Source organism: Eleutherodactylus coqui, chromosome 9 (assembly GCF_035609145.1).
Source record: "Eleutherodactylus coqui strain aEleCoq1 chromosome 9, aEleCoq1.hap1, whole genome shotgun sequence".
In the NCBI taxonomy this organism is placed as follows: Eukaryota; Metazoa; Chordata; class Amphibia; order Anura; family Eleutherodactylidae; genus Eleutherodactylus; species Eleutherodactylus coqui.
Window position 1 is genome coordinate 12,258,921 of NC_089845.1, and position 26,066 is coordinate 12,284,986.

Genomic DNA, 26,066 nt, shown 5'->3' on the forward strand with positions numbered 1-26,066 from the left:
TCCTGTAGGTAGCCGGGAGGCAGGAGATGTCAGCGGGGACTGCGGTGAGCAGTCCCCGGTACCGCGATCGCCGTTATACAACGGATAGCGGCGATCGCGAAAAAGTTTTTAAAAAGTAAAAATCAGCTTAATTTCCAGTCATATGAACACCGTTATCCATCAGATAACAGTGATCATATAAAGTTAAAAAGTAAAAAAAAAAAAAAAAAAGTTAAAAGTAAAAAAAAGTTTAAAAAGTTAAAGTTTCATCTCCCCTTATGGATCGTATCCGTAAGGGGGGATGAAATTACGTACCCAAGGTCCCGGATTTGTTCCCTGGTGGGATGTTGATCCGCGGATCTTACCCCAGCTTCGGCGCATGCGCCCGTCAGCATGATGGCGGACGCATGCGCAAAAGTGAAAGGTTGCCCAAGAAATATAAAATCTCCCTGCTGCTGGCTACAAAAGGTAGCCAAGAGCCTGGAGATGTCACGGGGAGCCGCGGTATGCGGTTACTGGTCACGTGATCGCCGTTATCCAATGCATAATGGCGATCACGTAAAAGTTCTTTAAAAAGTGGCAGTTTCATTTCCCCTCACCGATGCGATCGGTGGGGGGAGATGAAACATCTTCTCGGAGGCTTCCGCATTTGAATCCAGATGCGATTATCCTCCATGGACCCTTCCGGCTGCTGCGCATGCGCCCGCCGGCAAAGTGCCGGACACATTCGCAGGAGCCGGGAAGCCCAGGAAATTTTAAATCTCCTTGCTCCCAGCGACCAATGGTCGCTGAGTGCTTGGAGCAGTGACCGGGGGCCTCGTTGAGCGGTCCCCGGTCACGTGATAAAGTAGCGATCTAACATTAGGCCGGTCACACATGACTGGAGAGGAATTACAGGTTCTGCATGCGCTTGATCAGCGGTAATCCACGGATCAATCGCATGCATTGGATTGCACAATTCCCCCCAATTAGCGGGTCGGAATTACGTAATCCACTCGCAGAAACAGAACACAGCATGCAATATTTTACCACGGATATCCGCGACCTAGAGCCCATTGTGCTCTATGACCGCGGATATACTCGCACCCCATATGCAAACACATTGTGTACGGGCTGCGGGTACCCGGGTCATCTCTAAGCGACGGCGCGGGAAATGCAAACAAAAAACCGCCTGTGTGAGTAGGCAGTTATGCGCAGTACATTACGCAACCGTACGCAGGGTCACAGCCGGGCTCACAGCTGGAATCCGCTGCAGGCCTCGGCAAGCGGATTCCGCCTACGGTTACGTGAGCCCGGCGTTATTCAGACCGCTACCTGTAATACGCAATTTACAAGAAGCCCCGGGAACGTTCGTCTTCCTGCAGTTCCAGGAGCAGCTTGTTGAGCGCCTTCTCTGTGAGACCGCTGCACCGCAGCAAGATTACAAAGCCTCACAGCGCCACTTTCTACACCCCATCCCCGCCGCTGAGGTTACGAAATACCCCCCAAAATACATGAGAGGAGGGGGGATACCTGGTTTTCTTGCCCCATGTGCCCAGCCCAACCAGCCTCCGTAATTACCCCTGTCTTCGGACATAAAACGCAGTTTATATTATTACCTTTATCTAATATTTAGGGAATGCCAAAAAATGGGGATAGCCTGGGGGGAGGGGGGATTATTTTTAGGAAGTCAAATTTTTTTCCGTATAAGTGGGCAATGGGGCCTGGAATTTATTCAGTTCTGCCCTGAAATCCAGCGGGCATTCCCTCCATTATGGGCCTAGCCATGTGTCCTGTAAGTAGATTAGGGCCACAATGGGTATGTTTCTGAACACGGGACAAACAGGGGTATCCATTTTGGGGTGAAAGTCTTCATTCCTATGTACACTGTACAAAAAAAACAGTTTTTAAATTGACAAAATTGCCAAACAAATGAAAATCGTAATTTTTTCCTTTTGCTTTGCTTAGATTCATTCAAATACTTTGGGGTCAAAATATGCAGTACACCCCTAGATGAATTTGTTAAGGGGTCTAGTTTTTAAAATGGGGTCATTTGTGGGGGTTCTCTATCGTTTTGGACGCTCAATGGCTCTACATGTGGGCAATGGGGACTGGAATTTATTCCGTTGTACCCTGAAATCCAACGGGTGCTCCTTCCATTATAGGCCTAGCTATGTTTCCTTTAAGTAGATTAGGGCCACAATGGGTATGTTTCTGAACACAGGACAAATGGGGGTATCCATTTTGGGGCGAAAGTCTTCATTCCTATGTACACTTTCCAAAAAAAACAGTTTTTAAATTGACACAATTGCCAAAAAAATGAAAATCGTAATTTTTTCCTTTTGCTTGGCTTAGATTCATTCAAAAACTGTGAAGTCAAAAAAGTCATCATACCCCTAGATAAATTCGTTAGGGGGTCTAGTTTTTAAAATGGGGTCATTTGTGAGGGTTCTCCATCGTTTTGGTCACTCAATGGCTCTACAAGTGGGCAATGGGGACTAAATCTCCTTCAAGCAAAATTTCTGTTCCGAAAGCCACCGGTTGCTCCTTTCATTTTGGGCCCCATTGTGCATATAGACGTAATACTAGGGCCACAATGGGTATGTTTCTGAGCACGGGACAAACAGGGGTATCCATTTTGGGGTGCAAGTCTTCATTCATATATGTGCGGTACAAAAAAAACTGCTTTTGAAATGACAGAATTACCAAAAAAATGAGAATCGTAATTTTTTCCTTCAGCTTGGCTTAGATTCATTCAAAAACTGTGAAGTCAAAAAAGTCATCGTACCCCTAAATAAATTCGTTAAGGGGTCTACTTTTCAAAATGGGGTAACTTGTGGGGGATCTCCATTGTTTTGGTCACTCAAGGGCTCTACAAGTGGGCAATGGGGACTAAATCTCCTTCAAGCAAAATTTCTGTTCCGAAAGCCAACGGTTGCTCCTTTCATTTTGGGCCCCATTGTGCATCCAGACATATGATTAGGGCCACATTGGGTATGTTTCTGAGCACGGGAGAAACAGGGGTATCCATTTTGGGGTGCAAGTCTTCATTCATATATGTGCTGTACAAAAAAACTGCTTTTAAAATGACAGAATTACCAAAAAAATGAAAATTGTAATTTTTTTCCTTCGGCTTGGCTTAGATTCATTCAGAAACTGTGAAGTCAAAAAAGTCATCGTACCCCTAGATAAATTCGTTAAGGGGTCTACTTTTCAAAATGGGGTCACTTGTGGGGGTTCTCCATAGTTTTGGTCACTCAATGGCTCTACAAGTGGGCAATGGGGCCTAAATCTCCTTCAAGCAAAATTTCTGTTCCAAAAGCCACCGATTGCTCCTTTCATTTTGGGCCCCATTGTGCATCCAAACGTAAGATTACGGCCACAATGGGTATGTTTGTGAGCACGGGACAAACAAGGGTATCCATTCTGGGGTGCAAATCCTAATTTTCATGTGTACTATAGAAAAAAGTCCTGTCTTTAAAATGACATATTTGCAAAAATATGAAATTTTTGTTTTTCTCTTCTAAATTGCATTGACTCCTGAAAAAAAACTGTGGGGTCAAAATACTCATGACACCCCTCAGTGAATACGTTAAAGGGTGTAGTTTTTAAAATGGGGTCACTTGTGGGGGTATCTATCATTTTGACTCCTATGAGCCTTTCCAATCTTGGATTGGTGTAGGAAAACAAAGTGTTCCTCAAAATGCTGAAAAGTAATGTTACATTTGTACGTCTCCTAAATGGTTAAAAAAAAAAACGAAAGTTTTTCCAATGTGCGCCCAAAATAAAGTAAACGGATGGAAATATAAATCTTAGCAAAAATTTCTATATTATGTTTGCACATATTTGAGATATTGCAGTTGGAAATGTGAAAAAATGACGATTTTTTTCAAAATTTTCCCAATTTTGGCGCTTTTAATAAATAAACACAAATTCTATCGGTCTTTTTTTTCCACCTAAATGAAGTACAACATGTGGCGATAAAACAATGTCAGAATCGCTTGGATATGCAAAACCTTTCTGGTCTTTTTACATGCTAAAGTGACACGTGTCAGATTTGCAAAATTTGGCCTGGTCATTAAGGCGTAAACAGGCTTGATCACTAAGGGGTTAATATGATAAGTGTTATCAATCTGAGACCCCCCACCATCTGAAGTAGCCAGCTTCATTGATGAAAGGTTCTGAATCAACAAGACTCAATGCCCTAGACAATGATGATGATATCACAGGATTAACAGACTCAACAGATTCATGGCGATACAATGTATATGGACAGAGTTTAAACAAATCTGTTCAATCGGAATTGTAGTCAATACAATTAACATTGTTCTGGATAACTAAAGGCCCATTTACACGGAGCGATGATCACAGTTTGAGTGACAGCTCTGAGCGATCATTTTGCATAAACTATTAGCTAGCTACTCAGCTACTTAATAGCTTTTTAGCGTGCAAATGCCGCCTTTAGCTGAAAGCAGTTAATATCCCGAGGGCTCTTATCTCCATTCAGCTCTTTTGTTCTCCGTCGGGAAACAATGCTATCAGCACTACCTGTGGAGAACTCCTGATAAGACCGCACAACGATTTTTAGGTTGACCTGAATTTAACGATCACCTAGCAGTGCACGAAAAGTACATGCTGGCCGCGCATTTAGATGCAACGATTATCGCTCAAATGATTGCTTTTTAGCAATTTTGTTTTTTTATTTATTTTTTTTAGCGATCATCGCTCCGTGTAAATGGGCCTTAAGACCAATGCACTCAAACAATTGAGTAAGTTAGACCTCTATGTTATGCGAATAATTAACAAGTCGCATTCAAACATTTCACAGTTAGGCCTCCTTCCCACGAGCGTGACGGGCTCCGCAGCGTAATATTCCGCTGTGAAGCCCGTCACGGCGCCCCCCAGAGCCCCTATACTTACCTGCGGGAGATAGCGTGAAATCGCTTCCCCGCCCACCACCGCCGCGTCACCGCTCGTCACCGCTCGTCACCGCCCACCGCTCTCGCGTCACCAGCCGTGTCACGTGACGCGGCCGGACCGCGTCATTTGGCGTCATATGACGCTCGGCGGTGGGCGGGAAAGCGTTTTTTCACGCTATCTCCCGCTGGTTACAGCGGGAGATAGCGTGAATGGACGGCTTCCATTGACTGCAATGGAAGCCGTCAGTGCGTACAGCCCGTCCTCACCCGCAGAAAATAGAGCATGCTGCGGGTGAGGACGGGAGAAATCGCGGTGCGTAATTCCGCGGTGGAATTACGCATCGTGAGCATGGAGCTATTAGGTTCAATAGAACCTAATAGCTGCGTGCAACGCAGCGGATTTTCGCCGCGAATTACGCGGCGGAAATCCGTTCGTGGGAAGGAGGCCTTACTATTAAACCTTTACCAAATTCTACACTAAACAGCTTTAAAGTCCACATGAATGTTCATAGCTATTTGTATACAAGATACAAAATGGAGGATGAAGGAACATAAATAGCATTTATATAAGCTTGCATCACAATCCTTATAATTTATACATCGAACATTCATGGCTGTATCAATACAAGATGGAGGACTACAAATAGCCAATTATATATATATAAAGCTGAAAGCCCTCACTGACTGACTGACTCGCTGACTGACTCACTCACTGACTCACTGACTGACTCACTGACTCACTGACTGACTCACTGACTCACTGACTCGCCAAAAGTTCTCCAACTTCCCGATATCGTAGAAACATGAATTTTGGCACGAGCATAGATCATCTCCAAAATAGGAAAAGTAATTGGGTCCCAACTCGATTATTCAATTCTAGCGCAAAAGAATTGGCGTCGAAATTTTACGTACATAATCTAAATCTGTCACTTCCCAATGCCTTAGAAACTTAAAATTTGGCACAAGCATTGATTATGTCATAAATAGGAAAAGCTAATGGGTCCCAACTCGATTATTCAATTCTATGCGCAAAACAATTAGCGTCCAAATTTTACGTACGGAATGTAATTTTTTCACTTTCCGGTGTCATAGAAACGGGAAATTTGGCACGAGCATTGATTATGACATAAATAGGAAAAGCTAATGGGTCCCAATTCGATTATTCAATTCTATGCGCAAAAGAATTAGCGTCCAAATTTTACGTACCGAATGTAATTTTCTCACTTTCCGGTGTCCTAGAAACGGGAAATTTGGCACGAGCATTGATTATGTCATAAATAGGAAAAGCTAATGGGTCCCAACTCCATTATTCAATTCTATGCGCAAAAGAATTAGCGTCCAAATTTTACGTGCGGAATGTAATTTTCTCACTTTCCGGTGTCATAGAAACGGGAAATTTGGCATGAGCATTGATTATGTCGTAAATAGGAAACGCTAATGGGTCCCAACTCCATTATTCAATTCTATGTGCAAAAGAATTAGCGTCCAAATTTTACGTACGGAATCTAATTTTCTCACTTTCCGGTGTCATAGAAACGGGAAATTTGGCACGAGCATTGATTTATGTCATAAATAGGAAAAGCTAATGGGTCCCAACTCGATTATTCAATTCTATGCGCAAAAGAATTAGCGTCCAAATTTTACGTGCGGAATGTAATTTTCTCACTTTCCGGTGTCATAGAAACGGGAAATTTGGCACGAGCATTGATTATGTCATAAATAGGGAAAGCTAATGGGTCCCAACTCCATTATTCAATTCTATGTGCAAAAGAATTAGCGTCCAAATTTTACGTACATAATCCAAATCTCTCACTTCCCAATGTCATAGAAACATGAAATTTGGCACAAGCATTGATTGTGTCATAAATATGAAAAGTTAATGGGTCCCAACTCGAATATTCAATTCTAAGCGCAAAAGAATTAGTGTCCAAATTTTATGTACGGAATGTAATTTTCTCACTTCCTGATGTCATTTTATATGAAGGAAACGTCGCATGGTTACCTCCACGTGGTGTTTCCTGGGTAACGCAGAGAACTATGCAAAATGGTGAACATATGTTTTTCCTCAGTATCTCTAAAGTAACCACGACTTCATAAGACTTTCCATGTGAACACCAGATAAACACCAGTACCAAATTAACTCAGGCGAAGCCGGGTATATCATCTAGTGTATGTATATATGTATATATATATATATATATATATATATATATATATATATATGCGCACCACAGTGACCACTATTTACCAATATCATACCCCCAGCAGCCTAATCCAAAAATAGGGCAGTCATATATTGCCAAAGTAGAATGTAGCTAATTGAACGTTTGCTTATACAATGTGCTTTTTCTGTGCATCAGTTTCTATGCATCAAGGGTGGTAGCGGGGTCCTGCGAAGCGAAGACCTCCTTTCTATAAAAATTGTAAAGCAGGTGACCCTTACAGACTCCAGTGCTGCCGCAAGATTTCTATGCAGTGGTGCTCCATTCATTTAGTACTGTAGGTGGGGCGAGGCATGTATAAGTCTGGGGCACCAAAGGTGTGACCCACCTGCAATCGTAGTCCCACATACTGTACAGCCTGTGCCTACACAGGGGTGGGAGTCAAAGTTTTAACAACAAATGTTGCATGTCAGGCTCCTGTGGCATAGCGGACCACAGAAAGTTATCACTAAACTAATAATCATATAAAAGATCAATCACAATACTCTAAATATATATTGACCATTCATACGTGATTTCCTATTCTGGGTGTCTGGGCTTTATTCTACACGGCCGTGAAAACACGCTGGCCCTGTAGAATAAAGCCTTGGGGTCGGGGAGTGTGACAGCTCCCTGCTATCGGCTACCAGAGGTATTGCGATGATATAAAAATTTTTTTTTAAAGTTTAAAGCGTTAAAGTTTTCATCTCAGTGATGTGATTGGTGATGGGAGATGAAACTTCTTACTGGAGGCCCCCATCCTCCATGGACCTTCCCCAGCTTCTGTGCATGTGCTCGACGGTAAAATGGTAGACGCATGCTTAGAAGCCGTGGAACGCCTGGGAAATTTAAAATGTTTGTTCCCAGATACCAAAGGTAGCTGAGAGCCTGGGGCAGTGACCAGTGAGTGGTCCCGGTCATGTGATCGCCATTATCCAATGATATAAAAAGGTAGCTACCTTATTTAGATCACTACCTGCAATGGCTGTGTGATTTGCCAAAAGTCTCTGGGAACGCTCGCCTTCCTGCAGTTCCAGGAGCAGCTTGTTGAGCGCCTTCTGTTTGAGACCGCCGCACCTCAGCAAGCTTGTGAGTCGGAGGTGGTGCGAAGTCTCACAGAGCACCACTTTTTACACCCCATCCTTACCACTGAGGTCGAAGATATAACCCCGGTCGCTTCCAAATTGTCAGGTTTGCAGCAAACATGGAAGTAGGAGGTATACCTGGTTTTATTGTCCGATGTGCCCATCCCAACCAGGCCTCTGTAATTACCCCTGTTTTGAGACATACCACACAGTCTTACATTATTACTTTTATCTAAGATTTAGGGAATGCCAAAAAGGAAGGGGGGATTCTTTTAGGAAGTTATTTTTTTCCTGCACAAGTGAAGCAATGGGGCCTGAAATTATCCAGTTGTGCCCTGAAAGCCAAAGGGTGTTTCCTCCATTATAGACCGAGCCATGTGTCCTGTAAGCAGACTGGGGCCACAATGGGGGTATTGCTGAACACAGAAGAACGAGTGCTATAACATTTGGGGTGCGTCACTCCAGTTTTTCCTGCTTGAAATAAAGAAAACTGTCATGAAAGTGATAGATTTTGGAAACTTTATTTATTTTTCAGCTGTTCTATAATTTTTGGAGTCTTAGGGAGGTAAACAAGTGGCTCCGGAGTTGGTGTAAGAAGGAGGGATTTGGGTTCCTGGAGAACTGGGCTGACTTTGCGGTCGGCTACAGGCTCTACCGTAGGGACGGGCTGCATCTAAATGGGGAGGGTGCAGCTGTGCTGGGGGAAAAGATGGCTAGAAGGCTGGAGGAGTGTTTAAACTAGGGACTGGGGGGGAGGGCAAAATGAGAAATAGTGGGGTAGCCAGTGTAATTAGCGATCTGGGTCCAAGCAAAGGGAATGGGGGACGAGCAGGGGGTGGGGTTAGTACAGTTAGAACTGATAGATCAGCCATAAGTACGAATAGCAACAAAACAAATTTAAAAAACAAAAAAAATGATATAAACTGTATGATCACGAATGCACGAAGTCTGATCGGTAAAGTGGGCGAGCTTGAAGCAAGAATGACTGATGAAAGTTATGACATAGTCGGAATTACTGAAACATGGCTTGATGATAAGTGCGATTGGGCGGTGAATTTGCAGGGGTACAATCTCTTCAGAAGAGACCGAAGGAACCAGAAAGGGGGAGGGGTATGTCTGTACGTCAAATCGAACTTGAAGCCGAGGCTACGGGAGGATATAGGGGTAGGAGACGAACAGGTGGAATCTCTGTGGGTAGAAATACAGGGAGGAAAAAATAACAAAATCCTGATAGGGGTCTTCTATCGACCACCAAAAGCAACAGAAGAAACTGAAGACTTACTACTAAGGCAGATAGAAGAGGTGTCAAAACGAAACGAAGTAATTATCATGGGCGACTTTAATTACCCAGATATAACATGGGAGAACGAAACCTGCAAATCTCACAGGGGTGATAAGTTCTTGAGAGTAATTAAAGACAATTACCTGAACCAACTTGTGCAGGAACCAACAAGAGGGAGGGCCATTCTGGACCTAGTACTAACTAACAAACGGAACGTATAAGGGGGGTGCAGGTTGAGGGGCACTTGGGGAACAGCGACCACAATATAATCAACTTCCAGCTGTCAATCAATAGGAAGCCTTATCAGGGAGAGACAAAGAAACTAAATTTTAGTAAAGCAAAATTTGATGAGCTTAGAACTACTATCGGTAACATTAATTGGGACAACATCCTCAAAAATATCAGTACAGAGGACAAATGGGAAAAGTTCAAAAGGATCCTAATCACCTCATGTGAGCAGTTCATTCCCTTTAAAAATAAAAGAAACTCAGCTAAAAGGAAACCAATGTGGCTCGACAAGACGGTACGAGGGGCAATAAACGAAAAGAAGAAAGCGTTCAAAAGCAAGAAGGCAGCGAAGAAGCGCTAAAATCATACAGGGAAAAAAACAAAATATGCAAAGATACGATCAAAACTGCCAAGGAGGAAGCAGAAAGACGGATCGCAAAAGAGTGCAGAAACAACCCGAAGCTATTTTTCAACTACATAAACAGCAAAAGGATTTGCAGGGAGAGCGCTGGCCCTTTAAAAAAACAATGCAGGAGAAATCATTGATGATGACGAAGGGAAAGCAAATCTACTAAACAGCTTCTTCTCAAGTGTGTTCACCAAAGAAAAGGAAATGCCACACGAGATGCAGGGGAATAAAACGAACCCCTCACAAAATATCTCATACCTAACGCAGGAGGAGGTGCGGAAGCGTCTAAAGAAAACTAAAATTGATAAATCACCGGGCCCAGATGGATTACACCCAAGGATACTAAAGGAACTAAGTGACGAGATAGCTAGGCCGCTATACCTAATATTTCTAGACACTATCAAGACCGGAGTAGTACCATTGGACTGGCGCATTGCCAACGTGGTTCCAATTTACAAAAAAGGGAGCAAAAGTGAGCCTGGTAACTACAGGCCAGTAAGTCTCACTTCAGTAACGGGAAAAATTTTCGAGGGGATTCTGAGAGACGCCATCGATGAGTACCTCAAGGAGATTAAGGGAATAACTCCTCACCAGCATGGATTCATGAAGGGTCGCTCATGTCAGACAAATCTGATCAGTTTCTACGATGAAGTAAGCTCTAAGCTGGACCAGGGAGAATCTATTGATCTTGTATATCTGGACTTCTCTAAAGCCTTTGACACCGTGCCACATAATAGGCTAATATACAAAATGAGGCAGCTCGGACTGGGCGAAAACGTGTGTAAGTGGGTAAAAAATTGGCTCAATGATAGAAAGCAGAGGGTGGTAATAAATGGTTCGTACTCTGATTGGACCACAGTCGCTAGCGGGGTGCCACAGGGTTCAGTATTAGGCCCCACTCTGTTCAACATATTTATCAATGACCTGATAGAGGGGCTGCACAGCAAAATATCAATATTTGCAGATGACACAAAATTATACAATATAATTAATGCAACGGAGGACAATGTGCGGCTACAAACGGACCTGGATAAGATGGGGGCTTGGGCAGAAAAATGGCAAATGAAGTTCAATGTTGAAAAATGTAAGACTATGCACATGGGCAGGAGAAACGGATGTCACCAATATTCACTTATTGGGGTACCACTAGGGAAAAGTGATATGGAAAAGGATCTAGGGGTATTAGTGGATAATAGACTAAACTGGAGTAACCAATGCCAGTCAGCTGCTGCAAAGGCAAATAAAGTCTTGGGGTGCATTAAAAGAGGTATAGGGGCGAAGGACGAGAACATCATCCTTCCATTATATAAGGCACTTGTCAGGCCTCACATGGAATACTGCGTACAATTCTGGACACCAGTGCTCAGGAAAGATGTCACAGTGCTTGAAGGGGTTCAAAGAAGGGCAACTAAACTAATACATGGAATGACGGAACTGGAATACCCAGAGAGGATTTCCAAATTGGGACTATTTACTCTAAAAAAAAGAAGGTTAAGAGGCGACCAAATAACCATGTATAAGTACATGAGGGGACAACACATGGATCTCTCCCGTGATCTGTTTACACCCAGGACCACAAAGGTAACAAGAGGACATCCGCTACGATTAGAGGAAAGTAGGTTTCATCACCAACATAGAAAGGGGTTCTTTACTGTAAGAGCAGTTAGACTGTGGAACTCTCTACCGGAGGAAGTGGTGATGGCAAAATCGATAGAGGAGTTTAAAAGGGGACTTGATGTCTTTCTGGAGAAGAAGTATATTACAGGATATAAATATTAGGTTAAGGGTCAATCCTGGTATACAGGCAGGTAGGAACTATTAGGGGTTGATCCAGGGAACAGTCTGATTGCCATTAGGGAGTCGGGAAGGAATTTTTCCCCCAAAAGGGCTAATTGGCTTCTGGCCTTGGGGTTTTTTGCCTTCCTCTGGATCAACACAGTAGGATAGACAGGCTGGACTAGATGGACAATGTCTTCATTCGGCCTTACATACTATGTTACTATGTTAGAATGCACAGCACAAACCAAAATAAATGGGCTGTCCCACCGCCTCCCATTGCAAACGCCGGAATGTAGGAGAGAGGCAGAGAGCCATTGAGGGGGAGGAAAGGGGGGAACTGCTTAGATGAAAGCGTATATCAGCCAGCCATGAAAACGCCGGCCGATATATGCTCGTATAAATAAGCCCATAATATTAGGGCCACAATGGGTGAATGTTTCTGACATATTTGCAGAAATATTAAATTTTGTTTTTTACTCCTCTGAATTGCATTAACTACTGAAAAAAAACTGTGGGGTCAAAATCCTCCTGACCCCCTCAGTGAACACATTAAGGCCTCGGTCAGACGGGCGTTTTTTGTCGTGATTTGCGGATCACATGACGGATGCGCAGCCGCAAATCGCGTGACCGGGGCCAAAAAATCGCCCGAAAAATCTGCTGCTAGCAGCGTTTTCGGGGAAAAGGCCCCGATCAAAGAAGCGCTGTTCAACCCATTGCAATTCAATGGAGCCGGCAATACAGCCAGCTCCATTGAAAGCAATGGGCTGGCGGTGAGCGCGGGATGAATTTTCGGGAAGGTCTTAAAAATATAAGCCCTTCTCTGAAAAGCATCCAAAAATGTGTAAAAATAGAAAAAAAAATATATACTCACCTTGTCCGTGCAGCCGGAGTTCAGCCGCGGCCGTCCGGCAGTTCTCCTGAACTGCTCTGGGTAGTATTCAGCAGCCGGGGATTTAAAATCCCCGCCTGCTGAATGGGCTGCCTCTGATTGGTCACAGCCCTCACCAATCAGAGGCAGCTCTCACTCACCCATTCATGAATGGGTGAGTAAGTGCTGCGTCTGATTGGCTCAGCACAAGGACCAATCAGGGGCAGCTCTCTGCTATTGAATGACAGTTGAGAGCTGCCCCTCATTGGTCCCTGCGCTGAGCCAATCAGAAGCAGCACTCACTCACCCATTCATGAATGAGTGAGTGAGAGCTGCCTCTGATTGGTGAGGGCTGTGACCAATCAAAGGCAGCCCATTCAGCAGGCGGGGATTTCTGTAGTATATGTTCTCAATGGGGTCGGCGCTGCTGCCGCCGGCCCCATTGAGCGCATATGATAGAACACAAGGAATCACAGATTGCAGATAGGCGTGATCTGCGATTTCTTGTGTCCTATAATTTATCGGACAAGCGCATAAAAAGCGCCCAGGTGTCTGATACCATTGCAAAGCAATGGTTCTAAAAGATCGCAGATCGCATGTGCAAATCGCGCGAAAAAACGCCCGTCTGACTGAGGCCTTAGAGGTATATTTTCTTTAATTGGGGTCATTTGTGGGGGTCTCTATCATTCTGACACCTATGAGCCTTTGCAATCTTGTGTTGGTGCAGGAAAACAAAGTGTTCCTCAAAATGTAAATAATTAATGTTAAATTTGTGCGTCTCCTAAATGGTTAAAAAAACCTGAAGTTTTTCAAATGTGCTTCCAGAATAAAGTAAACAGATGGAAATATGTATCTTATCAAACATTTGTACAGTGTGTTTGTGCATATTTGAGATATTGCAGTTGAGAATGTGAAAAATATTAAAATTTTTTTCAGTTTTCCCAATTTTGGCACTTTTAAAATACACAAATTCTATCAGTCTGTTTTTCCACCTAAATGATGTACAATATGTGGCGGAAAAAAAAGTAAGGATCAGTTGAATATGCAAAATGTTTACAGAGTTATTCTGTGTTAACCCCTTAGTGACCAAGCTTTTTGTTTTTTTTCCAATTTCGTTTTTTCCTCCAATCTTTTAAAAAATCGTAACTTCTTTATTTATAAGTCGCCGTCGCTGTATCAGGGCTTGTTGTTTTTTGCAGGACAAGTTGTATTTTTTAATGGTGCTATTTAATGTACCATATAATGTAAAACTGAAAAACTTAAAAAAAAATTCTATGTGGAGAGAAATGGAAAAAAACAACATTCTGACATCTTTCGGTGCATTTAGTTTCTACGACCCACAAACTGCAACAACAATGACCCGATAACTTTATGCTATGGATCATATTACTGCGATACCAAACTTATATAGTTTTTTTTCTTTGCTGTACTACTTGTACTTTTTATTAAAGATATTAAATTTTTTTTGAATTTTCTGTCTCCATTTTCTGCGCACAACTTTTTTATTTTTATGTCAACATAGTTGTTTGACAGCTCATTTTGTGCGGTACGTCCTGTCGTTTCCATTGGTACCATTTTTTTTAATACAAATGACTTTTTTATCGCTTTTTATTACAATTTTTTCTTGGAGACAGGGTGACCAAAAAGCGCATTTCTGGCATTCTTTGTTTTTTTGTATTTTTTTTGGGCGATGTTCACTGTGCGGGGTAAATAATGTGTTACTTTGATAGATCAGACTTTTACGGATGCAGCGGTACTAAACATGTATTTTTGCTTTATTTAGATTCTTATATTGTAAGTATGGCAATAGGTTTTTTTTTAACTTTTATAATTTTTTAAAAATAATTAATCAAACTCTATTGTTCTTATTTCTACATTTTCTTTTAGTCCTCCTAGAGGACGACAACATGCAATGCTTTATTTTAACTTGTACATTTCTTATTTTACAATTTTGCTTTCCCATTTTAAACATTTTAATTGGCACAAATATGATTACCTCCCTGGAGGGTCTGTGAAACTTCGGTTTAACCCCCTTTTTTCCCCCACTTTCGGTTTTTCCTCCCCCTTTAGAAAAAAACTCTTTTATTTACCCATGGACGTCGCTGTATGAGGGCTTTTTGTTTTTTTGCGGGACGAGTTGTATTTTTCAATAGTTCTATTTAATCTATATATATAAAATTGAATGTATGCGTGTCTGTCTGTCTGTCTGTCTGTCTGTGTGTGTGTTTGTCCTTTATGCGCTACTACACCATTCATCCGATCGCCATGAAACTTTGGGAAGTTGTTGAGTACACTCCTGGAAAGATTATAGGCATAGTACAACTATCCTACGATAAATGGCGCGCGTGCGAGCGTCATCGACAGTTACGCCCCCCCCACGTAGATCGTTCGATTTCCATCACTGCCACTAATTTTCTCGCTTCCCAATATCATAGAAATGTGAAATTTGGCACGAGCATTGATTATGTCATAAATAGGAAAAGCTAATGGGTCCCAACTCGATTATTCAATTCTAGGCGCAAAAGAAATAGCGTCCAAATTTTACGTACGGAATCTAATTTTCTCGCTTCCCAATGTCATAGAAACGTGAAATTTGGCACGAGCATTGAATATGTCATAAATAGGAAACGCTAATCGGTCCCAACTCGATTATTCAATTCTATGCGCAAAAGAGTTAGCGTCCAAATTTTGCGTATGGAATGTAATTTTCTCACATAGAAACTTGAAATTTGGCACGAGCATTGAATATGTCACAAATAGGAAACGCTAATGGGTCCCAACTCGATTATTCAATTCTATGCGCAAAAGAATTAGCGTCCAAATTTTACGTGCGGAATCTAATTTTCTCGCTTCCCAATGTCATAGAAACTCGAAATTTCGTACGCGCATTGATTATGTCATAAATAGGAAAAGTTAATGGGTCCCAACTCGATTATTCAATTCTAAGCGCCAAAGAATTAGCGTCCATATTTTACGTACAGAATCTAATTTTCTCGTTTCCCGATGTAATAGAAACTTGAAATTTGGCACGAGCATTGCTTATGTCATAAATAGGAAAAGTTCATGGGAAGTTGTTGAGTACACTCCTGGGAAGATTACTGGCATAGTACATCTATCCTACGATAGGTGGCGCGCGTGCGAGCGTCATCGACAGTTATGCCCCCCCAGACAAAGATCATTTGATTTCCATCTCAAGCACAAAAGCAAAAGGCATTACGAGCAACGGGATGCGTGTTCAACTACAAAATGATGCATCCGCCGAACGTATCACAAGACAATTCCTGGATATTGAGAATGCTGAGGTAAAATAAAAGCTGTGCTGTGATTGGTTGCTATATATTATACTGCTGAGGTAAAATGAATGCTGCGCTGTGATTCGTTGCTATTTTTTATATTGCTGAGGCAGAATAAAAGTTGTGATTGGTTGTTATTTCTCTTACTGCTGACGTAACATGAAAGCTGCACTGTGATTGGGTGTTATATATTATACCACTGAGGTAACCTAAAAAAGCTGCGCTGTGATTGGTTATCTAGATATATAAAAATGAATGTATGTCTGTCTGTCTTCGCAGCAACGCGCGACGGGTAAGCTAGTATATTATATAATGTACTGAGAAATGTAAAAAAAAATTTCAAAGTGAAGTGCAATGGAAAAAAACCAAAATTTCTCCATCTTTGGGTGCGTCTTGTTTCTTCTGCGTGCACACTGCTACAAAAATGAACTGATAACTTTATTCTATGATTCAGTACAGTTACTTCAATAACAAATTTATACTTTTTTTTTGCCGTACTTTTTTTTTTTCAAAGATATTTAGTTTTTTTAAATTATTTTCTGTCACCATTTTCTGACAGACATAACTTTTTAAATTTTTTTGTTGACCTAGTTGTGCGAAGAGCTCATTTTTTGCGGGGGTGTCTTTGTAGTTTCTGTTGGTACCATTCTAGAGTACATACGACTTTTTGCATCATTTTTTATTGCATTTGTTTTTGGAGACTGGGAGACCAAAATCGCAGGGGGCTGTACATGATCTCAGAACATCGGTCGGGGCATTTAAAGGGTTAACAGCTCCGATGAGTGGCGCGGCCTATTGGAGCTGCTGTGGGCGGGTACCAGCTGTAAGAAACAGCCAGCAGCCGCGTTGTATCGCCCCACGATCTCCCTTTATACTTACCCCAAATGTGCAGAACGTAACTGTGTGCCCGAGAGTGTTAAGGGGTTAACCCCTCCTGTTTTGTTTATTTATCCTTGTTGGCCATATCATTCTTAAACATACCTGTTTTAATATATCACAGTGTAGTTTCATCACAAGCCCCACCTATATTCAGGTGACATGCTAATTTAAAGAAATTTGTTTATATAATCAGAAATTATTTTTGTACTGTTTATCTGTGTCTCTTTTCCCCTTATATGTTGGCCACCTACGTTGAATCGGGTCATTGTTTCACACATAGTATTTTCTTACTTAGTTTTTAAACATAACAGTGCACTATAAAGTTTTTCCTGGGCAACATAATATTATTGATCTGCCAATCATATGTGATCGCTGGAGTGCATGATCGTGCGCTCCAGCGACACAGATAGGCGTTAACCATTCTAGCATCAGCAAACGCAGAAATGGTGGAAAATCACGCGCCACTTTGGTGGGAGAATTTGACCGCTCTTTTGAACTACTGGTTGGTGGAGCGCAAATTTTAATATGCGCCAGCGATTTAATTGACAATATTATTGTCAGCGTTTATCCACGCCAAAACCGCAGGTGAATTGCATGCCAAATCAATCGTTCAATGGGCGATCATTACCATTCCCCCTGCATCCATTATAATCAGTAGACATTATATCCAACAAATTAAGTGTTCTCTTTTTCTGTGCTTGAAAATGAAGGAACATCCTTCGCAACGGGTTGCAAAACTTGTATTCCTGTATGTTTATTCTAGCAATAAAATAGTATTTAATTCAGAATTTGGGATTGTGGACTTCGTCCTTCCAGTGACCGATTCAAAAGCATATCTAGGGGGTTCTTGATCTTGGAAGGGGGTTCTTGATCTTGGAACCCTACGAAACGTAACGGTCATTACCTTTCTTTGTATGCAGTCTTTTTGGATATATGTCACCTACATAACCTCTAGAGCGCTGGAACTTTTTCCTTTTTTAAAAAATTTTTGTTTATACAATTGTAAAGGAGAGCATTTGCACGGAGCTGTGAAAACAGTCCGATTTTCCTGTGCTGCATGATCTGCACTGGGTAGAAGCACTGGATCGTTGGAGTGGATGAGTACAACAAATACATCACCTGGCAACCCTTCACATCCCCTTACAGCACCATAACTTAGTTTATGGTGATGTGGGGATGTTACAGGTTCACTTTAAGGATGCAGTCCTTTTTTATCCCCAGTTTCAAAAAGCGATGGTACAAAATTCATATAGGTATTTTTCTGTACTACCTTATGGATTTATTAGTAGTCAATCTTGTTAAACCAATCTGATTAGCTTCTACAAGAAGGTAAGTTGTAGACTGGACTGACAGAGAGTCTTTGTATCTCATATATTTTGATTGTTCCAAGGCATTTGATACTGTGCCGCATAAAGGTTGGTATATAACATGTGAATGCTTGGTCTGGGGAGAATGTGTGGTATAAAATGTACATACTCGAGGCCGCTGTGACGAGTGGAGTAAAGGCGGCAGTATTGGACCCTAGCCTTTTAAATATATTAATGACATTGTAGAGGGATTGCTCAGCAGAATATCACTATTTGCAGATGATACAAAACTAAGTAAAGTAATTAACACCAGAGGATAGAATGTGGTGCAAGAGGATCTGGATAAGTTGTGGAATAGGGGACAAAAGTGGGAAATGAGGTTTAACATTTATAAATGTAAGGTTCTGTACATGGGCAGAGGAAATACATGTCATCATTACACACTAAGGCCTTAGTCAGACGGGCGTTTTTTCGCGCGATTTGCGCATGCGTCCGGCGATTTTTTTTAAAACCATTGCTTTGCAATGGTATCGGACACATGAGCGCTTTTTATGCACTCGTCCGATAAATTATAGAACAGAAATCGCAGATCGCACCTATCTGCGATCTGCGATTCCTGTTCTCTTCTCTATATGCGCTCAATGGGGTCGTCGGCAGCAGCGCCGACCCCATTGAGAACATATAGAAGACAAATCATTCTTCTCTGCCACAGCTGTAACAGCTGTGGCAGAGAAGAACGATGTTTGCCCATTGAATTCAATGGAGCCGGCAATACAGCCAGCTCCATTGAAAGCAATGGGCTGCCGGCGAGCGCAGGATGAATTGTCGGGAAGGGCTTAAATATATAAGCCCTTCCCTGCAATTCATCCAGAAAAGTGTAAAAATAAAAAATATATATATACTCACCTGGTCCCGGCAGACGGAGTTCAGAGCGGCCGGCCTGCAGTGGGTGTGAAGGGGGTGTGAGTCAGACTTGCCCCTGATTGGCTTCACACCCACTGCAGGCCGGCCGCTCTGAACTCCGTCTGCCGGGACAAGGTGAGTATATAGATTTTTTTTATTTTTACACTTTTCTGGATGAATTGCAGGGAAGGGCTTATATATTTAAGCCCTTCCCGACAATTCATCCTGCGCTCGCCCGCAGCGCATTGCTTTCAATAGAGCCGGCTGTATTGCCGGCTCCATTGAATTCAATGCGCTGGACAGCTCCAGCCCGTTTCTAATGAAACGCGGCTAGGAGCAGATTTTTCGGGCGGTTTTTTTGGCCCCGGTCACGCGATTTGCGGATGCGCATCCGTCATGCGATCCGCAAATCGCGCGAAAAAACGCCCGTGTGACTAAGGCCTAAATGGGAACCACTGGGGAACACTGACATGGAAAAGGTCTTGCATCTTTTAGTTACCTGTAAGCTTAATGAAGCAACCAGTGTCAGGCAGCTGCTGCCAAGGCAAATAGGATCATGGGGGGCATCAAAGGAGGTCTAGGGGCGCATGATGATAACATCGTTCTTCCTCTCTACAAGTCACTGGTCAGATCTCACATGGAATATTGTGTACAGTTTTGGGCATCGGTACTCAAGAAGGACCTATCGGAGCTTCAGCCGGCTTAAAGATGGACAACTAAGTTAATAAATGGAATTTGTAGACTACACTAACCAGAGAGGTCGTCAAAATTTGGGTTATTTAGTTCAGAAGAAAAGACAACTGAGCAGCGACCTAATAACTGTGTATAAATATATGGACGACAATGCAGAGATCTTTCCCATGATCTATTCATACGAAGGACTGTGACAGTAACAAGCGGGTGTCCTCTGCATCTAGAGGAAAGATGGTTTCTACACCAACATAGAAAACTGTTCTTTACTGTAAGAGCAGTGAGACTGTGGAACTCTGCATTAGGACGTGGGGATGTCGAACTCTCTAAATGAGTGCATGAGAGGCCTGGGTGCCATCTTGAGAAATACAGTATTACATGTTATAATCATTAATGAGTACAGAAGGGCCCGTGATCCGGGGATTATTCTTTTATGGAAAAAAGTCAGATGAGCGTTTTTTTGCGCGCGCCTACGTGTGCAAAAAAAAAAAAGCGCGTGTGATAGAACCATTGGTTCCCTATGTAGTGTTCACATGTCCATCTTTTACAGGTGCAAAATACACGCACCTGCAAAAGATAGGACATCCGTGCGCCGGGAAGATCTGTGCTGCACGTAAAATATCTCCGCGAGGAGCCCCCTCATCACTGAACACTGTGACAGCATTGTCACAGTGCTCAGTGATGATGGGACTCCCCGCGAGGAGTAAAGAATCCCCTGCCACAGCTGTGGCAGAAGATCGTGATGTTCTCCCATTGCTTTCAACGGGACCGGCGCTGCAGCCACCCCATTAAAAGCAATGGGATGCAGGAAACCCCCGCAGTGATTTTCGGGGGAGGGCTTAAAATATAAGCCCTTCGCTGAAAAATCATCCCGAGCTGCTGTAAAAAATAAAAAAAATACATTCATCAGCTTTCCCTGCTGTTGGGGCTCGTCTTCAGATTTTGCAGATGGCACGTCTTCTCGCTTGGTCCCCGGCACCGCTCTGAAGCACTCTCTGCTGACTGGAATTTGAAAAATCCCCACCTCCAGAAAGTGCTGGGTCTGATTGGCTGAGCGCCTAGCCAACCACAGGCAGCATTTAGCCATTCATTGAATGACAGCTGAGCGCTGCCTTTGATTAGTCACAGTGCTCAGCCAATCAGAGGCAGCCCCGACAGTGGCGGAAGGTGATGTCTTTTTATTTTTATTTTTTATAGCAGCTAGAGATGATTTTCTAGCTGCTATAATGATGATGATTACTGCGGGGGTTGCCTGCATCCCATTGCTTTCAATGGGGTGACTGCAGCGCCGGCCCCATTGAAAGCGATGGGAGAACATTGCGGTCCTCTGCCACAGCTGTGAGCGTTGTGGCAGGGGATTCTCTCATCCCCACGGTCCCACGGAGATGAAGGAATCCTCTGCCATAGCTGTCATAGCTGTGGAAGAGGATCGCGATCTTCTCCATATGTTTTCAGTGGGCACGGGGCTACAGTAACACGGATTTTTAACATGCGTGGAGCGCATTTTTTTTGCTCATATAGGTGCGCAAAAAAACGCTTGTCTGCCTGAGGCCTAAAGGAGGAAATTGGCTTCTACCTCATTGTTTTTTTTTCTGCCTTCCTCTGGATCAACATTGGGGGTTAATTGGCATTCAGGATCCCACAAAACTGATTGGGGGTTTAAATGCCATAGTTAGAACTGCCGGTGGCATTTATAGGGTTAGCAGCTGCGATCTGTGTTCACGCTAATTCCAGCTCTTGCTGATGCATGTCAGCTCTGAAAAGTAGCCAGCACCCACATTATATAGAACGGAATCGGCTCCTAATTCCCCTCCTACAAACCCTGAACACGCAGGACGTAACTATATGCCCTGTGTCTTTCAGCAGGTAAAAGACACACCCCTGTCTATAAAAGATCTATCAGCTCACAATGCTATCAGAGCCAAAACTAAGCCATGAGGAAACTTAAGCAGTATTGCCAGTCAGGGAACAACTCCATTTTAAGTTATGTAAATCTTACATAACTCGCTAGTGAATTGAGAGTATAAACACCACCCATTATAAAATAAGACAGAGGAAGAGCGCATAACAAAAGGGGGAAAAGGGAAGGGGAGAATAATATAGGGGAAGATGGGGGTTGACAGGCAAGATAATCAAATGTACCTTATTACCCACTACAGCGAAGCAGTGTAAGCATAACGTTTCAAAATTAATGCTATACCAGGTACCCTTAATTGCATTAAACAAGCCCAAAGTGTTGTTTCATGATGCTGTCAGGAACTCTAGTGTGTGAACTTCTTTAACCCTAGTATATAGATGAAGCCAAAAGGGAGAGGCTGTTTCCACACTTTTGCAATAAGAGACTTTGCCACAGTACAAATATAAAGAACAGTCCGGCAAACTTTCTACCTATCCCTCTTGGTGGAGCATTAATCAAGTAAAGATGTGGGTTCAAAGGAACTGAGGTATATAGAACCTTGTCAATTAAAGTGTTCACCTCTCTGCAAAAGGAAACAATGAAGGGGCAAGTCCAGAAAATACAAAAAAGGGTTCTAATTTTTGAGTGGCAATGCCAACGTGGTCAGTAGGGAAGGATTAAGTAAATGACGCAAGGCGGGGGTATAGTACCAGTGCACCATGAGTTTGTGTTGTGTTTCTTTAGAAGTGGTGCAGATTGATGCTTTAGCTGTTTGATTGAAAATCTTCTGCCATAAAGCGAGCGCAATAGGAATTCTTGTTGCATCTTCCCACTTGTCCACATACAGGAATAGAAAGTATCTAGTAGATAGCCGATAGCCGATATCAATCCCTTCGTGGGCCTCAATAATTCTTAAATGGAAGAAGTCTGGAACAACTAGAGCTGACCCACCAAACTATGTTATCAGGGAAGAAGGGCCTTGGCAAGAGAAGTGACCAAGAACCCAATAATCACTCTGGCTGAGATCCAAAGATCCTGTGTGCAGATGGAAGAAACTTCCAGAAAGTTGACCATCACTGCAGCCTCCACCAATCTGGGCTTTATGGCAAAGCAGCCAGGAAGAAGCCTATCCTCAGTAAAAGACACATGAAAGCCCCCTGGCATTTGCCAAAAAGCACCTAAAGGACAGTTTGTGAGAAACAAGATTCTCTGGCCTGATAAAACCAAGATTGAACTTTTAGCACACAATACTAAGAGCTCATTTACACTGGCGTAATTGTGCAGTGTATTACACCTGTAATACTCCTAATTTGGTGAGTATTACAGGGCATAGAAGTGAATGGGCTAGTGCAAGTATGCAGTGAGCACTGTTCATCAATTGCCAAATACCATCCCTACAGTGAAGCCTGATGCTGGCAGCATCATGATGTGGGGGTGCCTTTCAGTGTCTGGGATAGGGGGACTGGTCAAGGTAGATGGAAAGCTGAATGGAACAAAGTACAGAGATATTCCTAATGAAAACATGATCCAGAGTGCAAGGAACCTCATACTGGACAGAGTGTTCACCTTCCAACAAGTCAATGACCGCAAGCATATAGCCAATACAACACAGGAGTGGTTTAGGGACAACTCTGTGAATGTTATTAGTGGCCCAGCTAAAACTCTGACTTGGACCCAATCAAACATCTCTAAAGAGACCTTAAAATGGCTGTCTATAGACATCCCCATCCAACCTGACAGATGGCAGAAAATCCACATATCTAGGTGTGCAAACCTTATGGCTTTATACCCAATAAGACTGAAGGCTGGAATCACTGTCAAAGGAACTTCAACTAAGAGCTGAGTACAGGGTGTGAATACGTATGTCAAATACGAATGCAAAGTATTAGTTTATTCTTCTTCAATAAATATACAAAGATTTCTAACATTCTGTTTTCACTTTGTCATTATGGGGTATTTGAGTGCAGAATGAGGTGGAAGAACTTGATTTTTTTAATTTTTTTTATCCACAATATAACAAAATGCAACCTCAGTATATTCAAAGACTGAACAACTTGTGATACTGCCATCAACTAACTGACCTAAACCTGATATCTACATCTCAGTTTCTGGTACTGTTATAATACATAGGCAGCATGCCCACTGTCTTGGTGTCATATTTGACTTTCGTTTTTCCTTCACTCCCTACATTGCATTACTTGCACACTCATGTTAACTGTACCTGAAAAGATTTCCAGAATCCACCATTTTCTTACTGTGGATACATTGAAAATGCATTCTCTGTTTGATTATTGCAAACTGACACTCACTAAACTTTCTACTTGCAACTGGCAAGCTCATCTTTTTGTCCAACTGCTATACTGAAGCTTGTACCCTGTGCCAGTCACTGCACTAGTTGCCCATCCACTATAGAATGCAATTCAAACTCCTTATTCTCATCCATAAAGCTCAACACAGGGCTTCACCTCCCTATATCTTGTCCCTCATCTGTTTCTTTCACCCTACTTGTGATCTCCATTGTCCTGATGGCCTTATACTAAGTTCTTCCCTAATTTGAACTTCCCACTCTCATCTTCAAGACTTTTCCGAAGCTGCACTGGTTCTCTGGAATACGTTATCCCATAAAATCAAGTTAATTCCCAACACCCTCACTTTTAAATATACTCTAAACACACATCTCTTTAGGAAAACCTCACCTACCCCTCTGCTACATCCATCCTGATCCTCAGACATCACACACACAGCTCTAGTCATCCATCCTGATCCCCAGATATCACCCTCAGCACTGCTACATCCATCCTAATCCCCACACATCACACGCATAGCACTGCTACATCCATCCTGATCCCCAGACATCACACACACAGCTCTACTATATCCATCCTTATCCCCAGACATCACACACACAGCTCAACTACATCCATACTGATCCCCACACATCACACACAGCTCTGCTACTTCCATCCTGATCCTCAGAAATCACACATAGCTCTACTACATCCATCCTGATCTCCACACATTACAGACACAACTCTGCTGCATCCGTCCTAATGTCTGGGGATCAGGATGAATGTAGTAGAACTGTGTGTGTGATGTCTGGGGATCGCGATGAGCGTAGCAGAGCTGTGTGTGATGTTTTGGGATCAGGATAGATGTTGTAGAGCTGTGTGTGATGTCTGGGGATCAGGATGGATGGAGTTGAGCTGTGTCTGTGAGGTCTGGGGATCAGAATGGATGTAGTAGAGCTGCGTGTGTGATGCATAGGGATCAGGATGCATGTAGTGGGGTTGTGTGCGGAGATTAGGATGCATGTATTGGGGCTGTGTGTGGGGATCAGGAAGCATGTAGTAGGGCTGTGTGTGTGTGATGTGTGGGGATGAGGAGGGTGTAGTAGAACGTGTGTGTGATGTCTGAGGATCAGGATGGATGTAGTAGAGATGTGTGTGTGATGTCTGGGGATCAGGATGGATGTAGCAGAGCTGTGTGGCATTGCGCCACCAGAAACTCTGGTACTATAGTTTCCTAATATTTACTAGTATATTTATTAATGACTTGGTAGAAGGATTGTGCAGTAAAATATCAGTGTTTGCAGATGACACAAAATAATGTAAAGATATTAACACAAAAGGGGACGCAAGAAGATTGCAAGAGGATCTGGATAAGTTGGGAGCTTTGGCAGAAAAGTTGAAAATGAGGTTTAACACCGATAAATATAAGGTTGCGCACATGGGCAGAAGAAATAGAGAGTTAATATGCAAATAAGGGAGATGGAACAGTACCTCTACAACACTACTTGTTGGAAGGCAGCATTCCTGCAAGTCAGTGTTAGATGCTTTATACAAGCCTCATAACAATGATTGGGAATTGAAAGCCAAGCCGGAATCTATACACAGACCGCTGTTTCGTGTTTTTTTGTCACTCATCAGTGGGCAGTAGGTTTCTGGCTTGGCTGGCGCTAGGTCTGTGATATGGGGCAGGAACACTATCTTTTCTTCTTAGGGAGAGTACCTAGAAGGTGAGTGAGTGAGTAGACTTATAAAGCCATCCATGCTCCTCTGGGTGATATGCAAATAAGGGAGATGGAATAATACTCTTTATTGTTATACTCTTTATGCAAGCCTTGTAACAATGACTGTCAATTGAAAGCCAAGCCAGAATCAAGCCTCCCACCAAGAAATCCGTCCCCTCAGAAGTCTTTTATCTGCCACCTGCTTGAAATTTTGAACCGTCCCTTGAAGATTCCTCTGAATCTTTTCCCAAACCGCCTCGATGTTGCAGGATAAGTCATTCTCCTCTAGTACCTCAGACCTTTTTTAGAAAAGGGACCAAAACATGGATGGAACCCAAAATTACAAAAGAAAGGCAACA

General features: G+C 42.7%; 1 protein-coding gene across 2 annotated transcripts in view; it reads left to right on the forward strand.

Moving 5' to 3' along the window:
• CTNND2 (catenin delta 2) overlaps positions 1 to 26,066 on the forward strand; it is a 731,828-nt gene that overhangs the window by 114,802 nt on the left and 590,960 nt on the right. The gene's annotated exons all lie outside the window — the stretch shown is intronic.